Source organism: Humulus lupulus, chromosome 5 (genome assembly GCF_963169125.1).
Source record: "Humulus lupulus chromosome 5, drHumLupu1.1, whole genome shotgun sequence".
Classification (NCBI taxonomy): domain Eukaryota; kingdom Viridiplantae; phylum Streptophyta; class Magnoliopsida; order Rosales; family Cannabaceae; genus Humulus; species Humulus lupulus.
The window spans coordinates 209,773,606-209,792,426 of NC_084797.1; the positions used below are offsets into that span (position 1 = coordinate 209,773,606).

At 42.6% G+C, this 18,821-nt stretch overlaps 1 long non-coding RNA gene across 3 annotated transcripts; it reads right to left on the reverse strand.

Annotated features, from left to right (window-relative positions):
* Positions 1-428: 428 nt before the first annotated feature.
* On the reverse strand, positions 429-18,550 carry LOC133778111 (uncharacterized). 3 transcript variants are annotated; one of them, XR_009869004.1, is made up of 3 exons: positions 18,186-18,550; positions 1,728-2,597; positions 429-1,604 (listed from the first exon to the last, which is right to left on the reverse strand). It is a non-coding gene; the product is annotated as an uncharacterized LOC133778111 (long non-coding RNA). The 3 variants fall into 3 exon arrangements; XR_009869003.1 differs by having other exon boundaries at positions 2,418-2,597; positions 18,186-18,539; XR_009869002.1 differs by having other exon boundaries at positions 429-762; positions 2,418-2,597; positions 18,186-18,535.
* Positions 18,551-18,821: the final 271 nt, after the last annotated feature.

Genomic DNA, 18,821 nt, shown 5'->3' on the forward strand with positions numbered 1-18,821 from the left:
AAAGTTTTTAGGACTCGCGGGGCGCGAGTCTTCTATTTGAGAGCCTAAAAAGCTGAGGTTTTTTAGGACTCGCATTGCGAGTCCTAAATAAATGTTTTTAGGACTCGCATTGAGAGTCCTAAATAAATGTTTTTAGGACTCGCAACGCAAGTCCTAAAAACTCTCGTTGAGTGTCTTTAAGTAATTTTTTAGGACTCACAACACGAGTCCTAAAAGAATATTTTTAGGACTCTCAATGCGAGTCCTAAAAGATCCCGTTGAGTGTCTTTAAATTAAGATTTTAGGACTCGTTTTGCATGCCCTAAAAAGTAAATTTAAAAAAAAAAATACTGCTACAATATTCATTTTGATTTTAAAAAATATATATATCTCTTTGAGAGTCTCAAATGTATTATATATGTTAGATTACTAAAATTTTCAAAAGAAAATACAACAAAAATAATTTTTTATTAATTACTCAAAAATATAATTTCAATATTTAGTCTACTCGGCTTACAAAATCATATTACATAGTTTATACTACAGTCAAATTCTATCATCACCAAATATTAAATAAGAAATGTATACAAAGTTAGTGAAATATATTCTAAATATTTACAACAAAGTTAGGAAAATTCTAAAAACCTCAACTACCAATGTTTGAAGATTCTGAAAGAGTGTGAGTTGGGCAGATAGAGTTGTAGCTTCTGTTTGAAGAGTCTCAAATTTTCGCTCAAGTTCCTGTATATAGCGAGCTTTCCTCTCCTTTGAACGAGCAGCAGACTGCCGATTAGCCAGTATCCTTTGTCATATAATGAAAATGTCAAGGGAAGAGAGCTTACTTAGAAATATAAAATTAATACAAGATATAGAACTAAAAATATAGTTGTATTTCACCAATAATGCATGGATCTATTTAGTGCCAAAATCTCAAGTAATTCAGAAACTTCTCAAAAGAATCATATTTCCCTCAACTTATTATCCAAAACCTTTTTACAAAACAATACATTAATTTAATTAATTTCCTGCCAAAGATCTTATCCTATAAAAGGTTATATAGCATGAAAATTTCATCAAACTTTCCTAGTCCCATCTTTTAACTAGTGTTATATTCTTTTTGCTAAAAGCTAGGAAATCTCTATGATGATGGCTACCTTTTCACGACGTCAATTGCTACCTACAATCGTTCAAATATCAATATAGAACAAATACTGCACTATTACATCCTCTTGGATGCTAAATATTATAAATCTTATTTTCAACAGTTTCTAGCCTAATTCAATAGTTAATAATCATGATATAAAGCAGTTACTTCACTGTATTCTTTACTGAAAAATGAAACAAACATACATGGGGTTTCCCAAGCAAGAAAAAAATAAGCCATTTAGTTTTTGGAATGTAAAAAAAAATCTATCAACAAAATTTTTTCATTCTTTAACTACTAATACATGTGTGACACCATAAGACTATATGTTCTCTCATAAATACCTCCCTCCCAGTCCCAATGGAGTCACTAATAAACCTCTTTCAATATGTGGAGGGAAAGAGAGGCATACTTGGTTTCAAATATGTATCCAAGGAAAAAGAGTTCATTCCAGAGTTGTCTGATTATTTTGTAGGCAACCCTGTATTAACACAAGTTATTAAGTCAAAAATTTCAACACTCAATAGCTTTGGAAGTTGCAATGGCCACAATTAGCAGAAAATCACTAGTTTCCATATATCTCAAGTTCATATGTTGTGCTTACTTCAAATCTAAGAGAACAAAACTAACAATTGTATCCAAATTACCTCAAATTAGGCCTTACAAAAGACATAAAAAATATCAAATATCATCTCATAAACAAAGTAACAAAATATGCTTGTACAAAAGAACTTTCAGAGACTACTCTACAAGCTTCATGTGAGGTCAGTAAGTAAATCTACGAGTGTACGGCTGTTTTATTATGTACAAAACCAAATGCCCAACTTACATAGCCAAAAATATTATTGCCATGGTCATTTCAACCACTCATATACAATAGTTCCCCCCAATGTTTCCTATCAAGTAAAGCAAATTTGACTAAAATGTATAGAACATCAAAATAAGAAATTCTCAAGTTATAATAACAGGACCCTTGTACAGCCCTCTCCAAATCACTCCAAATCACAAAGTTACAGTGATTACATATATATTAATCCTTAACAAATCTATACTATTTTAAATAAATAAAAACCAATCATCCCTGTTTTTAAATTCAAAAGTTGCAAAACCAATTTCAATAGTTGCACAACCTCCACACTTGTGCAAATGGAAACATTAGCAGCTTTATATATTCTAATAGAGTATGTGACTAAAAATTTGTAAGACATTAGATAGTATAAACAAATCAAAAAAAGCAAATATACATAGTATAAACAAATGTTATTTGTAACACTAAGTCCAAGAACAGCCAAACCTTTAACAGGAAGAGAGAACAGCCACCACCGGAGACGACGCCACGCACACCAAAGACGAGCAAGAGTACCTCGAAAAAACAAGACATGACAGCGAGATGGAGAGAGTAGCGGAGTCAAGGGAACGGCGAGATAGAGCTCTGATTTTTTTGGGGATAAGTACTCATGGCCATTGTTTTAAGCTGTCTGTACCACATTACAATATGCAAACAAAAACAAATTGTAAGCACACAAAAGGGACCAGCAATTATGTTACTGTAATAATAAGTTACCATGAATTAGAAGCTGCATGAACAAGACTGTTGACTGTGAATTTAGCCAACGACGTAAGAACGTCAACTACGACAAGCCTTCAAGAGAATTACAAACGACAACAGACAGTTTTTAATGAAAGTAAATAACACGAGATTTTATAGTGGTTTAGCCCCGATAATCGGTAATAGCCTAATCCACTTAGAGATTTTATTACTGTATTCACACTCAAGATCAGATGAACCATGTCAAGTGAGTTTCTTCAGTGCAAAATATTCCAGAATACAAAAAGGGGTTCTCTCAGGGAAAACACTTTCTCTCTCTAGAACACAGGTTAACTCTTGATTTTGCCAAAAGTCCTTTTATGATCCTCCCAACTCTCTATTTATAGACCTGGGATTCTCAACTGATATCCCCTTTAGATAGGGATATTTCATTATTTAACTTATATTTATATTACAAAATAAATGTTTAAAATACAACTGATCCCTAAATTCGAGTGAAGAGTGAGAGATTCCCGGATGCTATGACCAATTCTCACTGAAGTAGTTTCGGGCAGTTTGACGTAGTTTCTCATGCATGCTGATTACTCTTCAAGCCTTTCGCAAGTCAAAGGTGGTATGTGCATGGCTCCCCTCGGACCAAAGGTCATGTACATTTGGCTCTCCTCGAACCAAGGTGGTTCAAGGATACTTACTTTGATTCTTACTTCGGGAAAGTTCGAGGTATACCCCTTCATTGTGTCCGATCGGACACAATGGGTCTCTCCTTGGCTTAAGGTGGTTTGAACCACCCTTTTTGGCATCTCACTCGGTCAAGCCCGAGCCCTTTACCTTCAATCAAGGTCCGATCGGACCTTGCACTCTCCTCCTCGGACCAAGGTGGTCCGAGCCATCTCTTCATTACACCTCCTCGAACCAAGATGGTCCAAGGCACCCCCCATAGGCATCATGTCCGATCGGACACAATGCTCCTCTCCTCGGACCAAAATGGTCCGATCCTCCTTTGTTCAACCAAGGTCCGATTGGACCTTGGACCTTTCTCCTCGGACCAAGGTGGTCCGAGCCACCTTTTACATATCATCTCCTTGGACCAAAATGGTCCAAGGTACCTCTCCTATGAGTGTGTCCGATCGGACATAGTCTCCTTCTCCTCGGACCAAAATGGTCTGAGCCTCTCCTTTTCAACCAAAGCCCGATCGGACTTCAACATATTCTCCTCGGACCAAGGTGGTCTGAGGTATACTTTCCTCCTCACCTCGTTCAAGCCCAAGTACACTCCTTCCACGGCATACCCGATCGGCTAGTGTGTGGCTTCCTCCTTAACTAAAACTTGAGCCTTGGTCATTCTCTTTGAACACATTCGAGCAAATCTTAACAAGAGGTCTCCTAAGCTTAGGTCCGATCGGACCTAATGGTTTTATCCTTTGAACCAAAATCCAAACCTCCCCTTCAACTTCTTGGACTTCGCTCCAATTCAATTATTAGGGTCCTTAAACTAAGGCCCGAGCCAAGCAACCCTTAGACCAAATATTCTCTTCGGTTGGATGTATCTGGTTTGACTATCTGTCCAATTCCTTAACTGAAGTATTGGGCCATTACTAAGCCAGATCGCTCCACTAACTCATGCCATGTGCCAATTTTACTGCCACGTCATTCTTTTCAAATTTTTGGGATAACATTTGCCCCCCAAGTTTATTATATGATTCATTCACGTAATAAACTTTTTCTCCAGTTGACGTCATTATAAAAAATAATAACTGTTCATCTTCATGCAGCAGACCCACGATCACTGCAAAAACCCACCAATGATCGTGGAGAGAAAAATAGTCCCAGAATACCAAAGGTTCAAAAGAAAATAAAAAACCCACTTTTTTCCCTTTAAATATCCACACTTCACACTCTTTTCTTCACACATACAAAAATTACTCTAAAAAACCCTTCATCTTCTCTCTTGGCCGAAATCCCCAAGGACCCCCTCTTCTTGCCGATTTCACAAACTTCAAGGGGGAGCTCTTCATCTTCAAGCAAACTCAAAGTTCTCCAACCTTGGGTAAGTCTTCTTCTCCATGCCTCTTAGATTGCTATATTTTTTTTTTTTTTAGAAATTCTCAAAAAAAAAAAAAAATGCCATGGCCGAATATGCATGTGTGCCTTGAATGTTCTTGAAGTTCTTGAAAATGTTTTGTACAATGTGTTTGCTTGTTGTTTTGATGAGGTTTGTGGCATGGGTAACCCGAATTCACCCCTAATTTTATAGGAATTTCAAGACAATTTGGCTATTTTGACATGAATGTGAATATGGGTTTTGAGGGTTTTGATAGTGTAATGGGTTTCTAAGATCATGAAGGAAAACCTTTCATTTTTATGCTTTGATCTTGTGTTTTTGTTTGTGTGAATGATGGAATGTGTTTAGACTAGGGATTTTTAGGGCTTTGCCCATTTGATTTGGATTTAGGGGTAGGCAAAGCATGCAATTAGGGACCATTTTTCACTCGGTTTTTGCCCAGAAATTCTGGGCATATGTGCTTCTCTTGAGGCGTGCAAAATCCATCAGGTCCGATAGGAGCTCATGTCCGATCGGAGCTCACGTCAAAGCACCTTAGCCAACGACGCCTTCTTGAGTTGTGGGTAAGTCATTAGGTCCGATCGGAGCGCACGTCCGATCAGAGCTCTCGTCTAAGGTTGGAAGTGGTTTCCTTTCTTTTCATACCCGATCGGTCATTCGAAAAATTTCAGACAAATGTGTGGTCCGATCGGACCACACTTTCTTCCCTTTGCAATTAAGTGGTCAACTCCCTTGACAGCCAAGTTTGAACCCCTTTAGACACCCATGCCCGATCGGGCAGAGAGTGTTGCTGCTGGATAGAAGTTTCGGAGGCATGAGGCACACGTCCGATCGGACCTCAACATCTTCTCCTCGGGCGTGCTACGTCCTGGGGACTTCGCGTGAGGCTCGTGCGGTGGCGAGGCAGGACGTCTCCTGGCCAGAATGTGTCCGATCGGACCAATTGTATTTTGCTCTGGGCTCGCGTGGATGCATGGTTCCTTGACCCATGAGCTCTGAACGCCTCTTTGGTCATGCCTCGTCCGATCGGGTGTGTCACAGGTGGTTTGGTGTTAGGCTCGCACGGAGGTAGGGTCGAATGTCCTCTTGGCTAGGCTACGTACGATTGGATGCATAGAACCCCCCTCTTGAGCCCAAAATGTGGTCCGATTGGACCACACATAATTCCTTAGGCCTTGGCCTTTTTTCCTTCCAAATGCATAACCAACCTCTTTATATTACCTTACACGCATAAGGAACTTAACCTTATAGGAAAACTTCAAAAATGCCCCCTTCTATAAACTTGAATAAGTTCAACACTCAAGTACTTTTTAGGCACTTTTGAGCATTAAAATTATTTTTTCCATATGCGTTATATTTTTGTAACTTAGACAAAATTTTCCAAGTATAAAAATAATTCTTATTTTTGATGAATTTTTTCTGTATGGTTACTCACCTCCCCATTTTTATTCATTTTTGTAGATGAATCGCTCTGACTATAGGGGAGGTGACAATCATACGGACTCCGAATCATCCGCCCCGCAAACAATCGAGACTCCCTTAAATAGCGATTCCTCACCAGACTCGTCTACTGGTTGCACTCCAGAAGACCGTCTTCGCCGTTTCAAGCAGATCCTCCCCCGCTCAGCTTTATATCTTCTCCACGAGGAACAGTTCCTTCGACAAGCTTCTCAGTCGACGATGAGGGTGAAGCAATCTAACAGGCTCCCTCAGGAACATGATCCGCAGGTTGCCCGCAGAGTAGTACAGAAGGTGGTAAAGCGCAATCAAACCCGCACTACCACAGCTTCAAGAAAACCTTCTCAAAAATTTGCTACCGCGATCCAGGGCTTACCCGTTCAGAAACCACGTGATGAGGGAGAAGAAGAACCCTCCTGGTTCATTGCCGAAGCTTTAAAACTTAACCCCGCGCTGTTCCAAAAACACATTGAAGCTTTAGGCTTGAGCGGGGCGAACGTGACGTGTCCGGGCTCGCATTAAAGAGCCAATAGGCCCGGTGGAAGATACTGCGCCTGGTCCAGGCATCATGTGCATGCTGGAGCAACACTCCCGCTGCACATATATTTCTGGTCTATAGCAGATTACTTCAACGTCTCCCCATTTCAAATCACACCGAATGGGATCCAGGCACTCTCTGCGCTGTACATCCTTTACTTCCTGAATGGTTGGGACGAGCCTACCCCTCATGAGGTGCATTACCTGTTTGATCTTCGGACCAATCCTTCCCACAACAACTCAGGCTTCTTCCACTTCTATCATAGGCATAGGGGGATTACATATCTCAACGGCATCTCTCACAAATCGAACGTCGGGAAGTATCATAAAGAATACTTCCTCACATTGGATATTGAGGCCAACAACTTGGCCTTTACACGCTCGGGTCCATTCGAGCGACCATTGCCTACTGAAGGGATGTTCAAGTGGGCCAAAAAGTTGGCTAACATGAGTCTTAAAGAGAAGGATGTGAAAAGGTTGGTCACGTTGGACCTCCTTCAGATGGTGGGTCTGGTGCCATGTGACCAGGATCTGGCGGTGGAAAGTACCACTGGGGAGAACGACATGCCTGGTCAGTCTAATGAGGGCACGGAGCAAATGACTGATCGGCTTTCTCATGGGCCTTCTCCGCTTTCTCGCAGACCTGGCGACCTAGTCATTAGAGAACCCGATCCTCAGCGCAGATCTACTATTCCCACTCAGCCTGGGAAAGGAAAAGCTATCCAGGTTGATGGGGGACTTAGCTCATCCTCGGACGACGAGGATGAGTTCCTTGATCAGATCCTCAACGCAGGGAACACATGTCTAGTGAAAATAGGAATATTTTTTATAACTCGGTAATTAGAGAGTAACAAAATTGTAGCATACACTTGTACACGTTTCATTATGTTTATATCTCTAACAACCTTGTGTTTTCATCCTTTGCAGATTCATACATGTTCAGAGAGTGCGTTGCTTCAAAGAGGAAAACTTGTGATGGGAGTGGCTCTATGCCTCCACAGAAGATTCAGAAGGTAGCACCGCCCAGCCAAGGGAGGCAAACTGAGGGACCGACTACACTTCCGCCATTGACTCCCCCTTCCCTTCCTTCTTCTGCGAGCCTAACTCCTACTCACCAGGGTAGTTCGAGCGAGCTTTTTCGTGCTATTAGCGACCTGGGCAAGGGACTTCTTGAGGATATTGGCCATGATGCATCGACGCTTCAAAGCCTAGACTCCTACCCTCGACTTAGTGTCGAAGTTATCTTGAAGAGAGGACTCGCTCAATTGATGAAGGTAAGCATTTTTTCTTGAGACAATTTGTTATTAGTGTTTTTACTTGTACTAACCTTTTGTCTTCCATGCAGTCACTTTTCACCATTGGTCACACTCAGCTCCGAGCCGTAGACTACAAGGAGTTGATCAAAGTGCAGAACGATCAACTGGTGGAGGCTAGATCCAAGCTGGAGCAAGCAGAGAGAACTGTAGCTGAACGGGACGATTCTCTCAAGAAGCTTTCTGACGAGAACCAGAAGTAGGCTCAAAAGAACGCTTCCTTGACAACTCAATTGGAGAAACAATCCCTCGAGATTAAAGAGTTAGTTCGAGACAATGAGAGGTTAATCAGCGAGAACGAAGAGCTGAAATGAGAAAAGGAGCTTGACTTGATTCGCTTTGAGGAGGCCAGTTTCGACTGCTTTTAAAAGGTCTGGAAGCTGAACAAGCCTCTTAATCTTGATTGTTTCTCCAAGGAGGCTCAGGCAGAGGAGCTTGCCAGATGTGAAGCAAGGGCCGCTGAAGAAGCTGCCAATCCTCCTGCACTCACCCCCGCCTCCTCTGCTTTATCATTCCGAGCGAGAGAGGGAGCCGATGCCGATGAGGGAGTCGATCAACCCACTAAAGGAGCACGCCAGTGACTCCCTCTTCGTAGTTCATCATAGTTTACTTTACTTTGTATTTTGCTGCTCGAACTAGTGAGCTATTTTGACACTCCAGCACTTTACTCTTTCTTTGTTGACAACTTTAAACTTTTAAGTTTTTATTGTACATAGCAAAGTTCTTAGATGCCTTTAGTTTCACATGAGTATCTAGTTTTTTAACGTAGAAATTTTTTACCATTTCATAAGTCCATACTAAATATACTTCCTCATGCTCTTATTGCTCTAACATTTTATGAGCATAAATTTTATATTACACGAATATTGTTTCTAACTTAAAATTTGAAAAATTCTAAGTTACTTACTTAAGCTTTGTAAAACAAGTTAGCTTAATGGCTTTTTTAGACTTCTAAGCTTACAAGTCAGCCCAAACAAATATATTTGCTCGTGTTCTTATTGCCTGTGTTGAAATACATATCAGTATACCCTATGTGCCCCCCAAGTGATTGAGGGTTGATAAATCCTTGATCACTTGCTACTTGATCGAATTTGTTCGAGTAGTTACTACTCGTGAAACACATAAAATATACAAACATATCTCAGTAGTTGACCACTACAAAAATATTATTTAAATGTTGGTCCTTTATATCATGATACCGACCAATTGAACACTGTCCAGTATATATTTACACCTAGTTTTTAGAAGACCTGTTTTGTTTAAATCATTATGACAGTTGAACACTGCCAAGCAAAAAAATAATCAACACATATGCAAAATTTGTAGCAAGGTGCAACCACGCAGCGCGTGGTCTCTTTTATTACTCGTAATAATAAATGACAAAACGTGTCTAACAACGAGTTCCAAACAAAATAACATTGTTCAAAATAGTGTGACTGGGTAGCAAATAACCAGTTCACAAACAAAAACTTAAATAACAAGTTAAGCACTTGATACAAAGTTACTACTCTGCAAGCAGTATTTATTGATAATATTTTCTCAAGTGCTCGCCATTCCAGTAGTTCCTGATCAGCTCCCCATTCAACCGAGCGAGCTTGTAGGTGCCGGGCGGTAAGACTTGCTCAATTTGATACGGTCCTTCCCAATTTGGTCCTAGCACACCCGCTGCTGGGTCTCTAACAAACACCTTCCTTAGGACCAAATCTCCGACCTGGAACTTTCGATCTCGCACTCTGGAATTGAAGTAGCGTGCCACTTTTTGCTGATGAGCTGCTACTCTGAGGCTTGCCTCCTCTCTTCTCTCTTCGAGGAAGTCCAATGATTCTGCCAACAACTGATGGTTCTCCTCTTGGTTGTAGACGGTTCTTCTATGAGAGGGTGGATCTATCTCCACAGGTAACATGGCTTCATACCCATATGCTAAAGAGAATGGGGTATGACCAGTTGCCGTCCGAGCGGTAGTCCTATATGACCAAAGGACCTCTGGTAACTCTTCTTCCCAAGCACCCTTAGCTTGCTCCAGGCGCTTCTTTAAAGTGTCCTTCAGTGTTTTGTTCACCGCTTCAACCTGCCCATTGGCTTGAGGATGGGCAACCGAGGAGAAACTTTTGGTGATGCCATGCCGAGTGCAAAAATCGGTAAATATGTTGCTGTCAAACTGGGTGCCGTTGTCGGACACTATCTTCTTAGGTAGACCATAACGACATATTATGTTCTTAACCACAAAGTCCAAAACTTTCTTTGATGTAATCGTGGCTAATGGCTCGGCCTCAGTCCATTTAGTAAACTAATCTACCACGACCACTACGAACTGCACTCCTCCTTTTCCTTTGGGTAACTTCCCGATCAGATCAATGCCCCATACTGCAAAAGGCCACGGACTTTGCATTTGCTTCAAAAGATTTGGGGGCACTCTGGGCACTTTAGAAAATCTTTGGCATTTGTCACACCTTTTCACATATTCCATAGAGTCCTCGTTCATAGTAGGCCAGAAAAATCCTTGCCTCAAGATCTTTTTAGATAGACTCTGCCCCCCAGCATGATCTCCACAAAACCCCTCATGCACCTCAGCTAATAAGTTCTTTGACTGGTCGGGAGTTATGCACCTGAGTAGAGGTAAGGAGTATCCTCTCCTATATAACACTCCATCCACCATGGTGTATCTAGCAACTTGCATCATAATTTTCCTTGCCTCATTACGACCGTCTGGGAGTGTCCCTTGCTCAAGGTAAGCAATGATGGGAGTCATCCAGGTGCCGACTATCGTAATCGACATGGCCTCATGTCTATCAATGCTTGGCTTTGCCAAGTACTCTACTGGAACTATATTCAGAGTTTCGGCATCTTTCGCACTTGCAAGCTTTGCTAGAGCATCGGCATTGGAATTCTGCTCCCTTGGTACTAATTTGATGGTATACTCCTCGAACTGGGCTAGCAAATCTTTGGTTTTGTTTAAGTATGCCACCATGCGTAGGCCCCTTGCCTGGTACTCCCCTAATACTTGATAAACCACCAATTGGGAATCACTATTTATCTCCACCGATCGGGCACACACATCTCTAGCCAGTCGCAAGCCTGCTAAGAGGGCCTCATACTCCGCTTCGTTATTAGAAGCATTAAATCCGAACCTTAGTGCACAATGAATTCGGTGCTTCTCTGGTGTGACTAGTATAATCCCAGCTCCTGAATGGTTCTCATTTGACCATCCATCAACGAAAAGTTGCCAAGCAGGAATTTCTTCTTTTAACCTAGTAACACTCTCCTGCTGGTCAGGGACCTCAACGATTCTGGTACACTCAGCGATGAAATCTGCCAAGGCTTGACCTTTAATAGCAGTCCTTGGTTGGTACTTGATTTCAAACTGGCCTAGCTCGACTGCCCATTTAAGTAGCCGACCAGACAACTCTGACTTTTGTAAAACTTGACGAAGAGGCTGGTCAGTGAGGACCTTGATGGGGTGCGCTTGGAAATACGGCCTCAACTTTCGTGATGCAAGTACCAAGCAGTAAGCCAACTTCTCAATCATGGGGTATCGGGACTCCGCTCCTACCAAACGTTTGCTAACGTAATACACTGGGTGCTGCACCTTATCATCCTCACGTACTAAGGCAGCACTAACAGCGTGTTCCGTGACTGCTAGATACATAAATAGGTCCTCTCCATCAACTGGCTTAGAAAGAACAGGAGGTTGAGCCAGATGCTCCTTTATCGCCTGGAAAGCTTGTTCACACTCTGCGGTCCACTCGAACTTCTTGCCTCCTTTAAGCAGGTTAAAAAACGGGACACACTTGTCCGTTGATTTTGAGACGAACCTGCTTAGAGCCGCAATCCGCCCAGTCAAGCTTTGCACATCCTTTATTCTTGTCGGAGACTTCATCTCTATGAGAGCCTTGATCTTCTCTGGGTTTGCCTCTATTCCTCGGGAGTTGACAATAAACCCAAGGAATTTCCCAGAACCCACTCCAAATGAACACTTGAGGGGGTTCAACTTCATGTTATACTTCCTTAAGATTGCAAAGCACTCCTCTAAGTCTCCCACGTGCCCCCCAGCTTCCTTTGACTTCACCAACATATCATCTACGTATACCTCCATGCTCTTGCCGATTAAGTCACGAAACATACCATTCACCAATCGCTGGTAGGTAGCTCCTGCATTCTTTAATCCGAAGGGCATCACTCTATAGCAATACAGCCCTATATCCGTTCGGAAGCTGGTATGCTCTTCATCGGGAGGATGCATGCTGATTTGGTTGTATCCCGAATATGCGTCCATGAAGGACAAGGTCTCGTGACCAGAGGTCGCATCCACCAACTGGTCTATTCTCGGTAAAGGAAAACAATCCTTCGGGCACGCTTTGTTTAGATCAGTAAAATCTATACAAGTCCTCCACTTTCCATTGGGTTTAGGCACCAAGACTGGGTTTGAAACCCAAGCTGGGTAGTATGCCTCTCTAATAAACCCGTTCTCCTTCAATCGCTCTACCTCCTCCTTAAGAGCCTTTGCTCGATCCTTGTCCAGCAACCTCCTCTTCTGCTGTACCGCTGGATATCTTTCATCCACGTTGAGCACGTGGCTAATCACAGTTGGTGAGATACCCACCATATCCTTGTGAGACCAGGCGAAGATATCTTGATTTTTTCGCAAGAATTCTATCAGCTGTACTCTCACCTCAGCTTTCAACTTCTTCCCAATCTTGACCCCTCTTGTTGGGTCATTCTCATCTATAGGGACCTCCTCTAACTCCTCGGACGGTCCCACATCACTCTCATAATCCCCAAAGTGAGGATCAATATCTCTTCCCTCGCCTTGGGCAACGCCCTATTTGGTGACTTCATCACCTGATGGGGTCTTCTGTTCTTTTAAACTAGGAGTGCTCTCCTGGCCACACTCCTCCAACACTTCTTCATCGTTCACTACTACAAGATTATGGTCTACATCCATCTCATCCACCTCCTCTCTTTCAACGCATACAATCATGTTGTTCTCCTTGGCACCTTTCTTTGCCTTAGCTATGGAGGCATTATAACACTCTCTAGCTTCCCTTTGGTCTCCTTGGACGCAGCCTATGCCAGCGATGGTCGGGAACTTCATAGAGAGGTGCCAAATTGAAACTACTGCATGCAAGTTGGTGAGTAGTGGTCGACCAATAACCACATTGTAGGCAGACGGGCAGTCAACAATCAAAAACTCAGTCATCACGGTTTCATGCTTGGGGGCTTCCCCCGTGGTGACTGGTAACTTTATTGTCCCAACTGGTGACAGTCCCTCTCCAGTAAACCCATAAATGACGTGAGAACATGGCTTCAAGTCATTGATGGATAGCTTCATTTTTTCAAAAGAGGACTTATAAATAATGTTTACGGAGCTTCCCGTATCAACCAGACATCTTTTCACCTTCATATTAGCTATTTGAACTGTCACAACAAGAGGGTCATTGTGAGGATACCTCACGTGTTTAGCATCTTCTTCGGTGAAAGTGAGGGACTCACTTTCATACCTTGGGTTCTTTGATGGTCTCTCCTCCATCGTCATAACCTCGGAAGTGGATGCCGCCCCCAACTCATGACGAAGGGTGCGAGCATACCTCTCCCTCGCCTTGTTGCTATCCCCAGCAAGATGTGGTCCTCCACATATTGTATCTAGTGTGAAGTCCATAGGTTCAGGTTGTAAAGGTGGGGACCGTTGCCGCTTGAACCCAAGATTATTGCTGCTTCCCTCTCCCTGGGTCTTCTCTGCCTTATACTTTTTTAGTTTCCCCGACCGGAGGAGAAACTCTATCTCATCTTTAAGGTGATTACACTCATTCGTGTCGTGACCATAGTCTCCATGGAAACGACAGAACTTGTTCTTATCCCTCTTACTCATTTCCTTCTTGATTGGTGGGGGTCTCCGGTAAGGGACCTCCTGATGGCTGGCTAGATAGATCTCCGCTCGGGTTGCTGAAAGAGTGGTGTAGTTGGTGAATCGAGGTTCGTACTTCGTAGGCTTGTCATTGGGTCCTGACTTAGCTTTTTTCTCATTGCGGCGGTCAGACCCGTTATTCCCACATTTCTTACTATCGCCTTGATCATTTCCGCTATCCTTCGGAGTTTCATCTGATCCACTTGGGTTGTTCAACCCGTTCTCTCCTTTCTCAATGGCATCATCCAACTTCATGTATTTATCTGCCCGGTCCAAAAACTGCTGTAACGTTGAAATTGGATGGCGGTGGATGCTGTCCCACAAAGGACTTCGATAAATAATACCCGAGGAGATTGCAACCATTTTCCCTTCATCTCCAACCGCGGTAGCCCGATTGGCTTCTCTCATAAACCTTTGAATGTAGTTCTTGAGAGACTCATCTTTGCCCTGCCTAATGTCCACCAAGTGGTTGGCATAAACAGGAGGGGTTCGGGCAGTACTGAACTGCCTGCAGAACTCCTTCCTAAAGCTCTCCCAAGAGATGATGGAGTCGGGTTTGAACTTCCAGTACCACTCTTGGGCAGTGTCTGACAAGGTGGTGGGGAAGACTCTGCAGCGGTAGTCATCACTCACCCCAAGCAGCTCCATCTGATCTTCGAACTTCCCAACGTGTCTCACCGGGTCTGCCTTTTCTGTATAAACTGGCAATACTGGCGCTTTGTATTTCCTTGGTGGTTGGGCTGCTCTTATCCTAGCGCAAAAAGGGCTACCACTTCTGTGGTCTACTGGATCTATAACTGGTTGTTTTGACAAACTTTGTATTGCCGCCGTCAAAGCATCAAGCTGGGCTTGGACGCCCGGGGCTACCACTGGGGACACACTCTCGGGACCGTTTGGTCGGGCACTCCTATCCGGCGTATCAACATCAAGTATCTCTACTCGACTGGTAGGACGGATTGGCTCCTGCCCTTCGACCGGAACGGTCCTCCTTCTGTCATTAATGACGTCCCTTAGGTCCTTCTGAGCAGTGTTCTTTCCCAACCGGTCGAACATCGTACTCCGAGTCTTCTCGGAAGGTCTACTAGGTGGAGCGTGCTCCTTGCCATTACGCTGGTTGGGATGCCGTGGTGGCTTCCCCATTTGAGCCGGTTGATCATCTCCTCCTCGTCGATTATTATTCTTCTCCTTCGACTGGTTGGTGTGGTGACTGTCAGCTTCATCACGCCCATGTCCATCTTTGAAGTGGGAGGTCTCCTTGCCACGAGGAGCTTTGTTGTGCCCCTGCTCAGAAGGTGTTTTCTTACTGCCAGACTTATGACTTCCTGACCTGGAAGTCTCTGATCTGTGGCTCCTTGAGGGGGTCTTAGAATTCCCCCTTTGGGTAGAAGCAGTGCGCGATTGTACTCCCTCTTCCTCATGACCAGGTGGGTTACCACCATTCCTACCTGGCCTATCAGTTTTCTTATGACCAGCCTCTGTGGTCCTTGCCTCTGGGGTGGGTGTCACCCCAGGCACAGCTTGAGCGTTGGCTCGGGTTAATTGCGTAGCTGCCTCCAGTGCAAGTGCAGCTTTGCGATGTCGCCTGTCGGCCTCCTCTTGCTGTCGACGGATCTCCTCGCTCCTAGCATCCATCTCTCATCTCTGCTTGGCCATTTCCTCAGCAAAGGCCTCCTGCCTAGCATTGAACTGGGCCAACTCCTCCTGGAACGCGCTCATGGTCTCCTGGAGCTCCTCAACTTTAGGAGCTACGTCCTCAAGCACGACTCTGGGCTCATTCTCACGATCTTGAACGCTGGGGCCTTCCGATCTTGCATGCTCCCTGGAGGTGCTTGCCCTCTTGGAGGCCGCGGTGGTGTTCTTAGGCGTCATATTGCTTCAGGGACTGTCTGTCTTCTCTTCAGGCTCTCAATGAAAGCACCAAAATGTTGACTGTGAATTTAGCCAACGACGTAAGAACGTCAACTACGACAAGCCTTCAAGAGAATTACAAACGACAACAAGTTTTTAATGAAAGTAAATAACACGAGATTTTATAGTGGTTCAGCCCCGATAATCGGTAATAGCCTAATCCACTTAGAGATTTTATTACTGTATTCACACTCAAGATCAGATGAACCGTGTCAACTGAGTTTCTTCAGTGCAAAATATTTCAGAATACAAAAAGGGGTTCTCTCAGGGAAAACACTTTCTCTCTCTAGAACACAGGTTAACTCTTGATTTTGCCAAAAGTCCTTTTATGATCCTCCCAACTCTCTATTTATAGACCAGGGATTCTCAACTGATATCCCCTTTAGATAGGGATATTTCATTATTTACCTTATATTTATATTACAAAATAAATGTTTAAAATACAACTGATCCCTTAATTCGAGTGAAGAGTGAGAGATTCCCGGATGCTATGACCAATTCTCACTGAAGTAGTTTCGGGCAGTTTGACGTACTTTCTCATGCATGCTGATTACTCTTCAAGCCTTTCGTAGGTCAAAGGTGGTATGTGCATGGCTCCCCTCGGACCAAAGGTCATGTACATTTGGCTCTCCTCGGACCAAGGTGGTTCAAGGATACTTACTTTGATTCTTACTTCGGGCAAGTTCGAGGTATACCCCTTCATTGTGTCCGATCGGACACAATGGGTCTCTCCTTGGCTTAAGGTGGTTTGAACCACCCTTTTTGGCATCTCACTCGGTCAAGCCCGAGCCCTTTACCTTCAATCAAGGTCCGATCGGACCTTGCACTCTCCTCCTCGGACCAAGGTGGTCCGAGCCATCTCTTCATGACACCTCCTCGAACCAAGATGGTCCAAGGCACCCCCCATAGGCATCATGTCCGATCGGACACAATACTCCTCTCCTCGGACAAAAATGGTCCGATCCTCCTTTGTTCAACCAAGGTCCGATCGGACCTTGGACCTTTCTCCTCGGACCAAGGTGGTCCGAGCCACCTTTTACAAATCATCTCCTTGGACCAAAATGGTCCAAGGTACCTCTCCTATGAGTGTGTCCGATCGGACATAGTCTCCTTCTCCTCGGACCAAAATGGTCCGAGCCTCTCCTTTTCAACCAAAGCCCAATCAGACTTCAACATATTCTCCTCGGACCAAGGTGGTCCGAGGTATACTTTCCTCCTCACCTCGTTCAAGCCCAAGTACACTCCTTCCATGGCATACCCGATCGGCTAGTGTGTGGCTTCCTCCTTGACTAAAACTTGAGCCTTGGTCATTCTCTTTGAACACATTTGAACCAATCTTAACAAGAGGTCTCCTAAGCTTAGGTCCGATCGGACCTAATGCTTTTATCCTTTGAACCAAAATCCAATCCTCCCCTTCAACTTCTTGGACTTGGCTCCAATTCAATTATTAGGGTCCTTAAACTAAGGCCCGAGCCAAGCAACCCTTAGACCAAATATTCTCTTCGGTCGGATGTATCTGGTTTGACTATCTGTCCAATTTCTTAACTGAAGTATTGGGCCATTACTAAGCCAGATCGCTCCACTAACTCATGCCATGTGCCAATTTTACTGCCACGTCATTCTTTTCAAATTTTTGGGATAACAAAGACAAACCAAATTCAAGAAACATCTCATGTATAGCTCGAGTCTCCTAATTAATTAACTATATATAGCTACATAAACTAATATTAATGATTGATATAGATGATGTTCTACTCAATAATCTATACTAAGAAGAGTGTGATGATCTAGTCGATAGTATTTGATTACCCTCAATACCACAAGGGGAAGACGCATGCATATATATGCCATTTTTGCTAAGAACCAAGCTATATAACACGCTATGCAAACATATATATATATTAATATATATATATATATATAAATCTATATTGAGAAATTAATTAACCTTATTGGGATGAATTATACATAACAAGAATTGAATGATGTTGCCGATTGGCCTTTTTGGAGATTAATAATTACTAGAGCTACTGAAATTAGACATGGAAGTTATCATTATATATCCTCACGTGTAGCTTTTAATATATTATATATTAGCATACATACATTAATTTCTTTCCAAAGACAAAAATAAAAGACAACTCAAGATGAAAGTGAGAATGAGACCAACATCTCTTGCTTGAAGGAGAAAGGGGAGCTTGTTATAGTATAAGAGATTATATTATATAATATAGTTTATTATTAGTTCCATAAACTTCCATAATTGAATAATATCTAAAACTGGGTTTGATAATCCAAAATCAGAAGAGAGTAGAAAGAAACAAAGTGAAAACCTTTAGTTGTGAAAGCCCTTTTTCAACTCTCTTTTTATTGACTGAAACTCCACCTGGTAAAGTCTCATTACTGCCATAACCAAAATCAGTCAAACATTTCTTCTTCTGGCTCATTAATCAAACAAAATTCAACTAATCAACTTGAAAAACCAGTTTAATGGCCAAATCATAATACTTATCATCATGTATAAATTTCAATGAAATGTTCCAAAAAAGAAGTTAATCCAAAACTAACCTGACCACTATAGCTTCCAAATTTTCATCAATTATAAAAGGGCCATAAGGGTCCACGATTGGCTCAGCTTGCACAGTGAGCTCTGGTTTTATAGACTATCACCCCATTTATATGAATTTATATATATATATATGTAGAATCTGAATAACATTGGTCTATTTTCTGAAGTTGCAAAATTTATTCATTGCTTACCAATTTACACAAATATATTTAAACTTCTTCAAACAATGGAATAAATTATAAATGCTATTTTCGTTACTTGAATGGTCAGGCAGAAAGAATACACCCCGATGAACAATAAAATAAAATCACAAGCTTTCTTTTATTTGATATCACCCAATGAAAAGAAAAAAAAAATATGTACAAAAAAAATCCAGACAAATCAACAACACTCAAATTGG